Genomic DNA, 15,597 nt, shown 5'->3' on the forward strand with positions numbered 1-15,597 from the left:
AGAGTTATGTCATTCTTTCAATTAACCATTTTATAGGCAAATACAATTTCTGAGACATTTATACAAGACATAGGTACTCTCTTTAACAAGAGCTGATCTCCCAGGACATTAGTGTTAGGTTCTTACTAAGTGATAATGAGATAATGAGATATTAGGTTCTTACTAAGTGCTAAGTCGGTACTTAACAATTCTCTAGTTCTGGCCTTTACTGGGAGTTTTACTTGTGAACTCCTAGGGAGGAACAAGTTCATTGGTTGAAGTAATTTTTCCCAGAAGCCCTTGTGTTATCCCACGCCCATTCTCTGGGAGGATAAAAGAGGGCGGCACTTGAGAGATGGAGAAGAGTCTCTATCCTAGGTCAGAGTTAGAGCGGCTCTCTGGAGGAGAGTCTCTGGTCTGGGTCAGACTTGAGGCGGCTCTCCTGGAGGAAGAAGTCACTACTCTGGAGCAGAGTTGGTGGCAACTGTCTGGAGACAAGGGCTCTCTACAGGAAGAAGAATCTATCAGAGAGATTTGAGTTGACACAGCAGATCTTCTTCCAGAGAACAATCGGCAGCTTCTGGAGATAACAGAACTTTACAAATTGGTGTCCACAACGTGGGTCAAGGACTTTTGCTTATCCTGGCAAGGACTTATTTTGAGCCCTTCAGAGGAGCTAGCCCAGACCATCACAAGTAAGTATACCTCCTTTTGGTTTTTTTGTTGTTTTTTAAATTGGGAAGTCATGTTCTTTCAGCTAGTTCATATAAACTGAATGAATGAATTAGTGACTGTATACATAGCATAGAAAAACTGAGGAGATAAGATTCTTGATCCTCCTACAATGTGGCAGAACTTAAATTAGGGGAATTCCTCTGTGACTATAATATATTTCAGATTTCTGAAATGAAAATTTCTAAATAAAAAATATACAGACAATTTGAGCTGACAAATGAAGACTATAAAAAAAAAATCATATTTTTTTCCACTTAGTTTTATTACTTTCAAAAATGTCCTCACTGATAGTGCTAGAATTAGAGTTAGGATGATCTGGGTGTGAATTTTACCTCTTCTTATTACTATCTCAGTGACTGTGGATAAATTACTTAATGTCTTTGAGTAGAAGACTTATTATTATGTAGATCAATCAGAACTTGGTGATTGGAGGATAGAGCTATACAAATGAAATGACAGATTAATTAATTATTGACCTTGTCACATAGACATTTGTACAAGTTTAATATTCTCTTCACCATGCTAACTCACAGGTCATTCACATTGGCTTATTATAAAAATATTGGGATAAGGTTTATATTACCTTAATCATGCTAATTGATCAGAATTCCTCAACAAAATACCAAAAAAAATGATGGAAAGTACTACTTAAATTGCTAATTTTGCAGGTTTATTTTGTCACCTAAATTTTTACGATACAATAATTATTCATATTTAATAACTCACAGAGAATACAAGAAATTAAAAAAACAAAAATGACCTATGTGCCTAGATCCTAAAGAAAATTCAAGATAGATATATTGAAAAATGAGCACATACTCATTTAATTTTCAAAAAAAATTGTAAAGAATGAATAATAAGGGAGCCCTGAACAATTTTTCCATTGAGAGAACCTTTGTTTTTCTAGGCCTACTGAATTTGGAAACAGGAGGAAGAAATGGCTTTGAAGAAAAGACTTAGTATTGACAAATTATTATGGATGGCCCATAGGAGAAATTAGAATATCATCTCTTTTGAATGCTAGATACATTATCATGGATTGATCATTTAATTGTTTTAGGCCTCAGTTTCCCAACTTACAAAGTATGGATATTATCTTAACTAGGTTATCTTAACAGTATTTCTCTATTCTAAATGCTATGGAATGCTAACACCTATAATTTCTAATAAGTGTATTATTTATAATTTTTAGGTAACTAGACTTTTTTCATAGTTTCGCTTTAAGGATCTAAAGAAAACATTAACAATATTCATGTGATTTTTAAAACATAAATTCACTATTATTTTGAAAGTTCTCTGACTATGCAGTTACTATGGTTACATTATTCTCTAGAAAGCTTGATTTTTAACAATCAAAAACTTTTTAACCAATCATACACTTCTATAATACATTATCAAAGATAATTAAACTCAAGGAAACATCACACTGAGATGAGGTGATATGATTTTGCTAGAATACTTATGAAATAATTTGCATTTTTATTAACCTTTTGCAGAAATTTCCATTGATTGTGTTGTCAAATCTGAAACAAGGAGATAAATAAATATTGAGTCAGAAAGTTTCACTCATTACCTCATTGGTTGATTTTTTAAAGGCCAAGTTAAAACCCAACTATAAAAAAAGCCTAAAATGTGGTTATGTATTTTCCTAAGTCTTTTATTACTGAATCAAAAACCTTTGGAGATGAGAAATAACTATGAAAATTTTTATATTGTTAGTTGTCAATATTAAAAGCTAGATTGTACAGTAGATAGAGTGCCAGACCTGAGTCAGTTTTCTGAATTCAAATCTGGCAAGACATTTATTAACTATATGATCTTGGGTGAGTCACTTCATTCTTTTTGATTCAGTTTCTTCATCTGTAAAATGTGCTTCAGAAGGTAATGGCAAACCACTTTATTACCTTAGCCAAGATGGGGTCATAAAAATTCAGACACAACTGAAAAAAATGTCTGAATAGCAATAAATTGCATAAGGGAGGCAAAGGAGCACAAGAATGCATGTTTTCATGGTAGATCTATGAGTATACATTTCTATTTGTATCTTTAATATTTCACACAGTGCTTTGTTTATTGTAAGTGTATCATTATGTTTTGATAATTTATTTGTAGCTGGCCCTTTCTTTCTCTCTCATAAATGATCACATAAATGCTATGATATGTTCCTTTCCCCATTTTTCTTCTAACTCTCTTTTAAGATTTTTAATAGTTTCTTCTAGGAGAGCCTTTTGTGTTGGGGAACAATTGTCTGGAGACTGTCTGCTATTAGTCTCCTCGTGGTTCAAAACCTGCTCTCTTTCTGTATAGAAGCTATCAATCGTCCTTTTAATTATTTTTTACTCATTTTTTAAAGCCTGCAAGGTCTGCCTTCAGGGCCAGAACGTTACCAGTTTCCTCTGCAGAACAGGAATAGGTGTATGGATGGCCTTTCAACAGGCTTCAAAGAATAGCCAGGTACAGGAGTGTTCTGGGAAATAGATCCCCAATGGAAGTGACTCAGGTTTGCACAGCATGGTTGTGGGGGATGCCCTGCTAAAAACCCCACTGTGTGGATTAAGGACTGCCCTGAGGCAAGAGTCTGAGCAGTGAAAGTGTCACTACCTTAATCCAAAGCCAGATGTGGGGCTGTGGGTATTAGCAGCTGACTAGATGAATAGCCCTGCTTGGACTGTCCCAAAATCCGCCTCTAAACAACTTAATGTAATGCCTCAAATTGTATTCTAGAGGAACAGAACAAAAAATGTCAGGGAGACACTATTTTTTTCAGCTCAAGACAAAATAATAGGTAATAAGACAGGTCTTTAATATCTATATAGCAGCTGGACTAGAACACATGCAAAAAAAAAAATAGCAGGACTGGGTCTTAGATGTGATTGGGACAATGGTAGAAGCAGCCGATTTTGGGAAGCTTTTAGAACAGAAATATTAAAGGGGTTTGGACAAGTGTTCTTTATAGGGAATCCTATGCCAATATAAAGTCCAGAACAGAGCACTGTTTGAAAGTTCTTTGTCCCATAAGAAATTCTGGGTTGAAGCTCCAAGATAAAGAGGAGAATTTGTGATCAATTGCAAGAAAAGAGGGGTGCTGGTTGCAATTCCAGATCCCTGTACTATGCTAGCTCTTATATATGCAGGGGAACAGGATCTTACCTGTTTACAGATCAAAGGGCAGGACAGGAGAGCAACGACCACACTTCTCTAGATAACATATTATTTTGAAAGCAATGAAAACTGGCAGACAACCAAAATTGGTAAAGACAGAAAGGAATACATATTTTTTCTTGACAGTACATACCATCTACACAAACCATTTATTATGACATAAAAATTTCACAATCAAATGTGGAGAGGCAGAAATCCTTTTCAGACCACGTTGCAATAAACATTATATTTAATAAAGGACCAGGGAAAGATAAGCAAAAAAAAATTGGAAATTAAATAATCTAATTTTAAAGAATGAGTGAGGGGGGCAGAGCCAAGATGGCAGAGAAGATACACGCAACTCTGGGAGCGCCTTTCTTCCCTCACTACCAATTAGATAAATCAGCCTCAAAAATAGCACTGGACTGATAGAAACCACAAGGACTGGAAGCACGACTTACCAGCTGAAGAGAATCTGGAGTTTCAACAGAAAAGGTTAGTTCTCAGGGGAGGAAAAAAAAAAAAGAGGCCAGCACAGACCGTTGGGTGGTGGCACACTTCACCTATTGCGCTGAGGAGGGTTCTGGGATCAGAGAAGCCACTAAGATAGAAGAATCTGGCACAGGCTGTTAGCTCTTCTCTGCTTATAAAACAGAAGTTCAGAAGAGAAATCAAGCCACTTTAAAATTTAAAACCAGATACTAGATCTTCCCCAATCCTGGGGGTGACTCAACAGATCTCGGCACTGTGGGTGTGGCCGACTTAGGCTGTCCGGGATTTCACCTGGGGGTAGTTAAGAGATTGAAAAGCAGGAGGTAACTCATAGTGCCTGGCTTGGCTGGAGGCTGTGGAACTCAGCCTGGGAAGTCCCCAGAGAAGCGGAACCTTTGAACTAGGGACCACGGTTTCAGGGCAGACACTTCCAGTTTGAGCACAGGGGCTTTTCACATCACCTGCTGCTGACATCCATGCCCCACTGGAACGCATGGGCTGGGCTTTGTGTCGCCTTTAGTGTTCAGGCTCAAACCTCAGGAAAGTCACTAGGACACACAGTACTGCCCTCAAAGCACTGCTGTGCTAATCACCTCTGAGGTGCTTCCAGGGAGGGGGAGGGGAACTCTCTCCCAGAGCACTCTCTTAGCTCAGGCACAGGAGCCACTGCATAGATCCGGTCTGGGAGGAAGCTGGTAAAGAAATAAATAAATAATTTCCTACCCCAGGGACAGACCCCAAAAGATTTTTTAAATATGAGAAAAAAACAAAAAAGAACCATTGATTCCTTCTACACAGAGAAAGAGCGGGTATCCAACCCCAAGGAAGTTAACAGCAGAGAGTCAACAGATAACAACCTAAAGGGGAACGATACCTGTCCCCCATCACATAACTCTCTCCTTGAAGAGACTATTAAAAAGTTAAGAGAGTTTGAAGAAAAATGGGGAAAGGAAAGAGAAGCTATGATAGAGAATAACAACGTTCTGAAATTGGAGTTGGAAAAAATAAAGAGTTCACAGGAGATGCAGGGAAACAAAATTTGTGAATTAGAAAAGGTTAAAAAACCCCAGGAAAGTAGGATTTCTGAATTGGAAAAGATAAAAAAGTCTCAAGAAAATAGGATTTCTGAATTGGAAAAAGAAAATAATTCTCAAAAAAATTAGGGAAATGGAAAAAAATTCAATAGAGAAAAATAATTCATTTAAAAACGAAATTGGGCATTTACAAAAAGAACTAAAAACTGTGAAAGAAGAAAATAATTACTTAAAATTCAGGATGGAATAAATAGAAATGAATGATTCATTGAGAAGCCAAGAATCAGTCAAACAAAACAAAAAAAAAAATGAAAAGCTGGAGAATAACGTCAAATACTTACTGGGAAAGTCTATAGGCCTGGAAAATAGATCTAGGAGAGATAATCTGCCCATCATTGGACTTCCCGAAAACTATGACCAAAAAAAGAGCCTAGATTCTATTTTACAGGAAATTATCAAAGAGAACTGTCCAAAGATAATAGAAACAGAAGGGAAAGTAGATGTCGAAAGAATTCATCGAATTCCTTCTGAAATAGACCCTAAAAAAAGAACACCATGGAATATTGTGGCTAAGCTGCACAATTACCACACTAAGGAGAAAACCTTGCAAGCAGCTAGAAAAAAACAATTTAAATACCAAGGTGCCACAATAAGGGTCACTCAAGATCTTGCTGCCTCCACATTAAAAGATAGAAGGGCCTGGAACCTGATATTTCTTAAGGCAAAAGATCAAGGACTGCAACCAAGAATGAACTACCCAGCTAAGTTTAGCATCTTTTTCCATGGAAGAAGATGGTCATTCAATGAAATAGAGGAATTCTATATGTTTCTAAGAAAAAAACCAGACAAACAAAAAATTTGATCTACATCCACAAGACTGAAGAGAAACAGAAAAAGGTATACAGAACCCTTGACAACTGTAACTCTGTTGGGGGTATATAAAAAGTACTCATGGATAATTTGATTTTACTGATATAAAAGAAAAAAAGGGGGTGTAGTAAAGGGAAAGAGGTCGTCTCAGAAAAAAGGGGAAGGAGTGATAAAAAGAGGGAAACTACATCCCAGGAAGAGGCATAGAAAATACACCATATCTGAGGGAATTTAGTGAGGGGGAGAATCATTGTGTGAATTTTACTCTCATCAGAAGAGGCTCAAAGAGTAAATAATTGACATATTTGTTTTTCAGAGAATTTTCTCTCACCTCATTAAAAGGGGGGAGAGGAAAAGGGAAAAGGAAAAGAAGAATAAGGGAAGGGACTTGGAGGGAGGAGGGAGGGATACTAAAAAAAGGGAGGGCTGCACGTCACAAGGGGGTCTGTAAATTAAATATCGGGGAGGGGGATCAGGGGGGTCAAGGGAAAAATCATAATCTGGGGATAATATGATGGCAGGAAATACAGAATTAGTAATTTTAACTGTAAATGTGAATGGGATGAATGCTCCCATCAAACGGAGACGGATAGCAGATTGGATCAAAAATCAGAACCCTACAATATGTTGTCTGTAGGAAACAAACTTAAAGCAGGGAGATACATACAGAGTAAAGGTAAAAGGTTGGAACAGAGCCTATTATGCTTCAGGTAAATCCAAAAAAGCAGGGGTAGTTATCCTTATCTCAGATCAAGCAAAAGCAGAAGTTGATCTAGTTAAAAAAGATAAAGAAGGAAACTATATCCTGCTGAAAGGTAGCATAAATAATGAAGCCATATCAATACTAAACATATATGCACCAAGTGGTATAGCATCTAACTTTCTAAAGGAAAAGTTAAGAGAATTGCAAGAAGAAATAGACAGTAAAATTATAATAGTGGGAGATCTCAACCTTGCACTCTCAGATTTAGAAAAATCAAACCACCAAACAAATAAGAAAGAAATTAAAAAAGTAAATAGAACATTAGAAAAACTAGGTATGATAGACCTTTGGAGAAAACTGAATGGCAATAGAAAGGAATATACTTTCTTCTCAGCAGTTCATGGATCCTATACAAAAATAGACCATATATTAGGACATAAAGATCTCAAAATTAAATGTAGGAAGGCAGAAATAATAAATGCCTTCTTCTCAGATCACAATGCAATAAAAGCTACATTCAGTAAAAAGTTGGGGTAAATAGACCAAAAAGTAATTGGAAAATGAACAATCTCATCTTAAAGAATGACTGGGTGAAACAGCAAATTATAGAAACAATTAACAATTTCACCCAAGATAATGACAATGATGAGACATCATACCAAAATCTGTGGGATGCAGCTAAAGCAGTAATAAGGGGAAATTTTATATCTTTAGAGGCTTATTTGAAGAAAATAGAGAAAGAGAAAATTAACTAATTGGGCTTGCAACTTAAAAAGCTAGAAAAAGACCAAATTAAAAACCCCCAACCAAAAATTAAACTTGAAATACAAAAATTAAAAGGAGAAATCAATAATATTGAAAGTAAAAAAAACTATTGAATTAATAAATAAAACCAAGAGTTGGTTTTATGAAAAAGCCAATAAAATAGATAAACCTTTGGTAAATCTGATCAGAAAAAAGAAAGAGGAAAATCAAATTGTTAGTCTTACAAATGAAAAGGGGGATCTTTCCACCAATGAAGAGGAAATTAGAGAAATAATAAGGAGTTACTTTGCCCAACTTTATGCCAATAAATTTGACAACTTAAGTGAAATGGAAGACTTCCTCCAAAAATATAGGCTTCCTAGATTAACAGAGGAGGAAATAAATTGCTTAAATAGTCCCATTTCAGAAAAAGAAATAGAACAAGCTATTAATCAACTCCCCAGGAAAAAATCCCCAGGACCAGATGGATTCACATGTGAATTCTACCAAACATTTAAAGAACAATTAGCCCCAATGTTATATAAATTATTTGAAAAAATAGGGGATGAAGGAGTCCTACCAAACTCCTTTTATGACACAGACATGGTACTGATACCTAAACCAGGTCGATCGAAAACTGAGAAAGAAAATTATAGACCAATTTCCTTAATGAATATTGATGCTAAAATCTTAAGTAAGATATTACCAAAAAAGATTTCAGAAAATCATCCCCAGGATAATACACTATGATCAAGTAGGATTTATACCAGGAATGCAGGGCTGGTTTAATATTAGGAAAACTATTAGTATAATTGACCATATTAATAATCAAATCAATAAAAACCATATGATTATCTCAATAGATGCAGAGAAAGCATTTGATAAAATCCAACATCCATTCCTACTAAAAACTCTTGAAAATATAGGAATAAATGGACTATTCCTTAGAATAATCAGGAGCATATATTTAAGACCGTCAGTAAGCCTAATATGCAATAGAAATAAACTGCAACCTTTCCCAGTAAGATCAGGAGTGAAACAAGGTTGCCCACTATCACCATTACTATTCAATATAGTACTAAAAACGCTAGCCTCGGCAATAAGAGCCGAGAAAGAGATTCAAGGAATTAGAGTAGGAAATGAGAAAATCAAACTATCACTCTTTGCAGATGACATGATGGTATACTTAGAGAACCCCAAAGACTCTGCTAAAAAGCTATTAGAAATAATTCAGAATTTTCGCAAAGTGGCAGGATACAAAATAAATCCACATAAATCCTCAGCATTTTTATATATCACCAACAAATTACAACAGCAAGAGATACAAAGAGAAATTCCATTCCAAACAAATGTTGAGAGTATAAAGTATTTGGGAATCCATCTACTAAAGAATAATCAGGAATTATATGAGAAAAGTTAAAAAACACTTGCCACAAAAATAAAGTCAGATTTAAATAATTGGAAAGACATTCAGTGCTCTTGGATAGGCCGAGCGAATATAATTAAGATGACAATACTCCCTAAACTAATTTATTTATTTAGTGCTATACCAATCAGACTCCCAAGAAACTATTTTAATGACCTAGAAAAAATAACAACAAAATTCATATGGAAGAATAAAAGGCCAGAATTGCAATGGAACTAATGAAAAAAAAAGTCAGAGGAAGGTGGTCTAAGTGTACCTGATCTAAAGCTATATTATATAGCAGCAGTTACCAAAACCATTTGTTATTGGCTAAGAAATAGACCGGTAGATCAGTGGAACAGATTAGATACAAAGGACAAAAAAAGGGTACATCTATAACAATCTAATCTTTGACAAACCCAAAGATACCAACATTAGGGATAAAAATTCATTATTTGGACAAAACTGTTGGGAAAACTGGAAATTAGTATGGCAGAAATTAGATATGGATCCACACTTAACACCATATACCAAGATAAGATCAAAATGGGTCCATGACCTAGGCATAAAGAATGAGATAATAAATAGATTAGAGAAATAGAAAATAGTCTACCTCTCAGACCTGTGGAGGAGGAAGGAATTTATGACAAGAGGAGAACTAGAGATCATTATTGATCACAAAATAGAAGATTTTGATTACATCAAACTAGTTTCTGTACAAACAATACTAATGCAAACAAGAAGAGAAGGGAAGTAAGAAATTGGGAAAATATTTTTAAAGTTAAAGGTTCTGACAAAGGTCTCATATCCAAAATATGTAGAGAACTGACCCTAATTTATAAGAAATCAAACTATTCTCCAATTGATAAATGGTCAAAGGATATGAACAGACAATTCTCAGATGATGAAATTGAAACTATATCCACTCATATGAAAGAGTGTTCCAAATCACTACTGATCAGAGAAATGCAAATTAAGACAACTCTGAGATACCACTACACACCTGTAAGATTGGCTAAGATGACAGGAACAAATAATGATGAATGTTGGAAGGGATGTGGGAAAACTGGGACACTAATACATTGCTGGTGGAGTTGTGAAAGAATCCAGCCATTCTGGAGAACAATTTGGAACTATGCCCAAAAAGTTATCAAACTGTGTATACCCTTTGACCCAGCATTGCTGCTATTGGGATTATATCCCAAAGAAATACTAAAGAGCGGAAAGGGACCTGTATATGCCAAAATGTTTGTGGCAGCTGTTTTTATTGTAGCTAGAAACTGGAAGATAAATGGGTGCCCATCAATTGGAGAATGGTTTGGTAAATTATGGTATATGAAGGTTATGGAAAATTATTGCTCTGTAAGAAATGACCAGCAGGCGGAATACAGAGAGGCTTGGAGAAACTTACATCAACTGATGCTGAGTGAAATGAATAGAACCAGAAGATCGCTGTACACTTCAATGCTGTATGAAGATGTATTCTGATGGAAGTGGATATCTTCAACATAAAGAAGATCCAACTCACTTCCAGTTGATCAATGATGGACAGAAATAACAGAAGGAACACTGGGAAGTGAATGCAAATTTTTAGCACTACTGTCTATCTACCCAGTTTACATGTACCTTCGGAATCTAATGCTTATTGTGCAACAAGAAAATGGTATTTACACACATGTATTGTATCTAGGTTATATTGTAACACACGTAAAATGTATGGGATTGCCTGTCATCGGGGGGAAGGAATGGAGGGAGGGGGGGATAATTTGGAAAAATGAATAAAAGGGATAATATTATAAAAAAATTACTCATGCATATATACTGTGGGAAAAAATTCTAAAAAAAAAAAAAGCAATGAGTGAGTCAAACAGCAAACTACAGAAATAATTCATAATTTTTTCCAAAGGAATGACAGTAATAAGTTAACATACCAAAACATATGGGATGCACTCAATGTAATTCTTAGAAGAAATTTTATATCTCTAAATGGCTACATGAATAAAATAGAAAAAGAGGCAATCAATGAATTGGGCATGCAACCAAAAATTTTAGAAAAAGAACAAATTACAAACACCTAATTGAATACCAAATTGGAAATTCAGAAACTCAAAAGAGAAATTAATAAAATTGAAACTAAGAAAACTATTAAACTAATTAATAAAACTAAGACTGGGATTTATGAGAAAAAAAAAACAAAATAGACAAACCTTTATTTATATTGATTAGAAAAGTAAAGGAAAAAAAAACAAATCACTGCTATCAAAAACGAAAAGTAAACTTACAGCCAGTGAAAAAGAAATTAAATCAAAAATTAGCTTTTTTTGTCCAATTTCATGCCAGCCAATCTGACAATCTAATAAAAAGGATGGATATTTATAAAAAAATATACATTGTCCAGATTAACAGTAGAAGAATAAATTTGTCACATTAAAAAAAAAAGAAATTGAACATACCATTAATGAATTCCATAAGAAAAAACCTCCAGGGCCATATAGATTAATATTAGAATTCTACTAAACATTGAAAGAAAAATTAATTCTTATAGGATGTAAACTATTTGAAAACATAAATAAAGAAGGAGTACTTGCAAATTCTACGGCACAAAAATTACATAAATACAAAAATATACTGATAACTAAGCCAGAAAGAGATCAAAGAAAGAAAATTACATACCAATCTCCCAAAATGAATATTGATGCAAACATTTAAAATAAAATATTAGCAAAAAAATCAAAGAAATTAGAATTGGCAATAAAAAGATAAAACTATCACTCTTTACAGATAGTATGATGATACACTTAGAAAATCCCAGAAAATCATGCAAAAACCTATGTGAAACAATTAAGAGAATCAGAAATTATTTTATTTTATTCCATCCAAATTTCATATTCTCCCATATTGTGTTTAGGGTTTGACATCTTCAGGGATCACAGAACAAATTCTATTGTTTTGCAAGGTGATTCAAGGTACCAATTGAATCTTAGGGTAACTTACAGAATATGACAGTTAATTTAAAATTTAAAACAAATTTCAAATATGTTAACAATCATACATCTACTACCAGTTTCATTCTCCTGAAGGTGCAACATTTGATATGTTTTTGGCTTGTTTTAAGAATAATTTAATTCCTCGGAAAATTAAGGAAGTGGTGAAATGACTCTTCCTCTGACAAAGTAAAAGCATGGGAAACTTGAAGAATGCCTGAATGTCATTATAGAATTGATATATGTCAAGAAATACATTGAGTACAATTACCTTGCATAAGTTTTAATAAAGCAGATTTTATAATGTTCTAGTAACAGTTGATATGAGAGCATGATTAAAGATGGTAAAAGTAAAATTTAGGCCCAAAAGGAGAAAATACATCACATAGCCAGATAAAGATTCCAAAATAACGGAATTTTTTTATTATCTACCTGAAATTAATCCTCTTCTTAGCTACTTTGATCAACACAAAGATCCAAGGCAATTCCAAAAGACTCATGAAAAAACTGTTCTCTACTTCCAAGAAAACAAAACAAAACAAAAAAAATGATGAACTTTAAGTTCAAAACAAAACATATTTTTAAAAATATATGTTTTCTTTATAATATAACTAAGAAGTAAATGTATTTGGTATGACTTCATGTGTAGAATATTTATTATATAATTTGCCTTCTCAATGAGTGGAGTAAGGGAAAGAATTTGGAACTCTTTCTTAAATGGATGTTAAAACAAATAGATAAAAGTAAATATGCTCTCTGTCTTTCTTTGTATCAGAATTACAGAATCTGAGGGATGGAGTGTCTCTCAGAATGCAAGTTATTCCTCAATGAGGATGATATATGGTATGCCTTATTATGCTTAAAGGCAAAATACTTCTATCACCTTTCCTCACAAGGCATTGTCCAAGTAGATAATGACATATATACACACATAAAAACAAAATCAAAGTACATGTTTAGAGATATAAAAGAAAGAAAAATATATTGAAGATACAGACAATAATAACCATTTTTTTACCTTGCTAGGTCTAATACATTCACAAACATACCTTAAAAAAAAACTCTATAAAACATTACCCCTTATTAGAACATGAACTACAATAGAATTTTCTTCTTTCATTGCCCTCTAGTGAGAGTTTGATAGGTTTGACTAAATGCTTTCTAATTTTAGAGTTCCGTGATTATACCATCATATACTAATAAGTATATGAAATAAAGAAAACCAAGCAAATATAAAATTTTACAGCACTCCATTGTGTGCTTCTTCAGTACTCAGTATCATTCCACATAAAATCTCATCCTTCAATTTTTAAGCTATTGTTCAATTTAGAAGGTAGTGCTAACTTGCTAGCCAAATGAAAACATTTTAATTGCTCTTCAAAGGGTAAGATTATACAACTGAATTGCCTAGAGCATTTAGATTGAACATAATAGGTAGGTGGGCCAATACTATCTACATGATTAGTTAATGGTTTTAAAGTGTCCCGAATATTTAAAACTTTACACAAATTCTGTTATTATCCAGCTTTAAATGGAATAGCAAACATATACTTTTCTATATTGTTATTGTTGCTTGTCCTTCATTCTAGAAGAGGACCATGACATTGGAAAGATGATGCCATGATATTCAAGTGAATTGGATTTAAGTGAAGAAGGGCTATTCAAGATCACCTGTCTCCCTCCAGAACCATTTGGGTCCAGTGGCCACATATAGATCACAATTACTAGAGATGACCCTGGATGAAATGGGAGACCTTGGACTTTTTAAACTACAATTTTCAACAGGTCTGTTTGATTGAAGCTATACCCATTTGGTGTTTAAGGTTAGTTAGCAACTGAAGCAAATAAATATTGAATAATTAATTGATGCTTGGATGATTGACTAGTTTCTCTGTATGATGATCAGATTTTAAATAGTGGGAATTATATAAGCAAAAATAATAATATAAAATAAGAGAAAAATGGGAGAATAATCAGAAAAAATAGTCAACTTAAATAAATTTAGAGGAGGAAAATTTTCCAATTAAAATGCTTAAGGAGATAGTAGAATAAATAAGATGAGACAGTTTCTATGAAATTAAAGAACAAGAGATTTTTTTTCAATTAGAGAAAAATCACCATTGTCTAGATATGGATTATTTTCTATTTTTAATCCAGTATTAAGACAATGTGTAGGAGGCTGAGACTCTGAATCAGACAAGACACCACTAAGGCTACCTATTTGATGTGAGACAATGGCTCTATTAGTATATATTTGAATGATGGCTCCCTCACCATTTTGGTGCTTGCTGAATGTTTGGTAGTAAGATAATTGTAGGCAAGGATTGGAGGACAGAAGAAGAGATGTCAGAGTCATTTGGTTGCAGGACAAGGAGGACTCCAGAATCCAGGATACATCTTTGGTAAGGTGAGTGACAGCTTGCCTGCCTTCTTCACTTCTCCCCCCAAAGATCAAGAACTTTGATTTATCCTGATTCTAGATGATGCTGAGGCCCTTCAGGGAGCTAGCCCTTACTTTACAACAATGTGGTATGAATATTGTCATTTCTCTTTAGGTATTTGATTAAATCGCTATAAATAATGCATAAGATATACCAACAAAGAAAATGTGCACAGACACGCAGGTGCATGCACGCACACAATCAGAAATGTTGTATCTGTGAAAGTTTTCCTTCTTTCCCTATAGATATGTTGGTATGAAAGAGACAGTTATTAATAATCATACTTTTAGATACATGTGTAATCTAACTAGTCAGCTCTCAATTATCCTTATTAGTCACTATCCCAAGGATTTTGACCTGCTTAGAATAGATCCCAACTCTCTTCTGATTTCCAAAGACATAAGAAACCAAGAAGACTTCAACAGAGATTTGTACTTTCATGCTGGGCATATGCAATGAGATATTTCATTTCATGGAAAAGGATCTAACTAGTGTTCCAAAAATTCCATGAAAGAATGGTTGTGATTATTGGCATTCTTGCCTTATAAATAATCTTATGGGAAAGGCCTTTAGTTTATCTCTATTTTATACAATACTGACTGTACTTTCATGATATTAAGGAAATATTCATGTATTCATGTTTATTTTTGGAGTTTTAAAAAAGAAAAGGGTATCTCATTTTGTAAAAACAAACAAACAAACAAAAACAAACCTAGACAGGTCAGCTAGATGATGCAGGGGATAACACTGAAACAGTAACCACAGACAAAGATAGTGTTTGTAAAAATAGATTTGTTTTTCTCCATTTTCTCCAAGAATTTCAACCAGCATTCCTCCCTCATCTTCTCCCAGACAGAGATTTTAGATTAAAAGTGAGTGTCATAAAAAGAATGAAAGGGGAAAAGTCAGCAAAACTTAGTAACACATCATACACACACACTCCCTCTTATATCTTCAAATAAGCATGATAAGTCTTCTTATATCTCTTCATTGAGAATGTGCTTTTCTGTATAATTTTGCCACATTCACTATTATTGTTTTGAGGTCCTCTTAAAACTTGCCTCAAAAA

The 15,597-nt window shown here is 34.0% G+C and overlaps 1 pseudogene; it reads left to right on the forward strand.

Annotated features, from left to right (window-relative positions):
• The first annotated feature begins 334 nt into the window (after positions 1-334).
• The window catches only part of LOC141549905 (small ribosomal subunit protein uS10-like), a 34,855-nt pseudogene continuing 19,592 nt past the window's right edge, over positions 335-15,597 (forward strand).

The sequence above is a fragment of the Sminthopsis crassicaudata genome, chromosome 1, assembly GCF_048593235.1.
Source record: "Sminthopsis crassicaudata isolate SCR6 chromosome 1, ASM4859323v1, whole genome shotgun sequence".
Classification (NCBI taxonomy): Eukaryota; Metazoa; Chordata; class Mammalia; order Dasyuromorphia; family Dasyuridae; genus Sminthopsis; species Sminthopsis crassicaudata.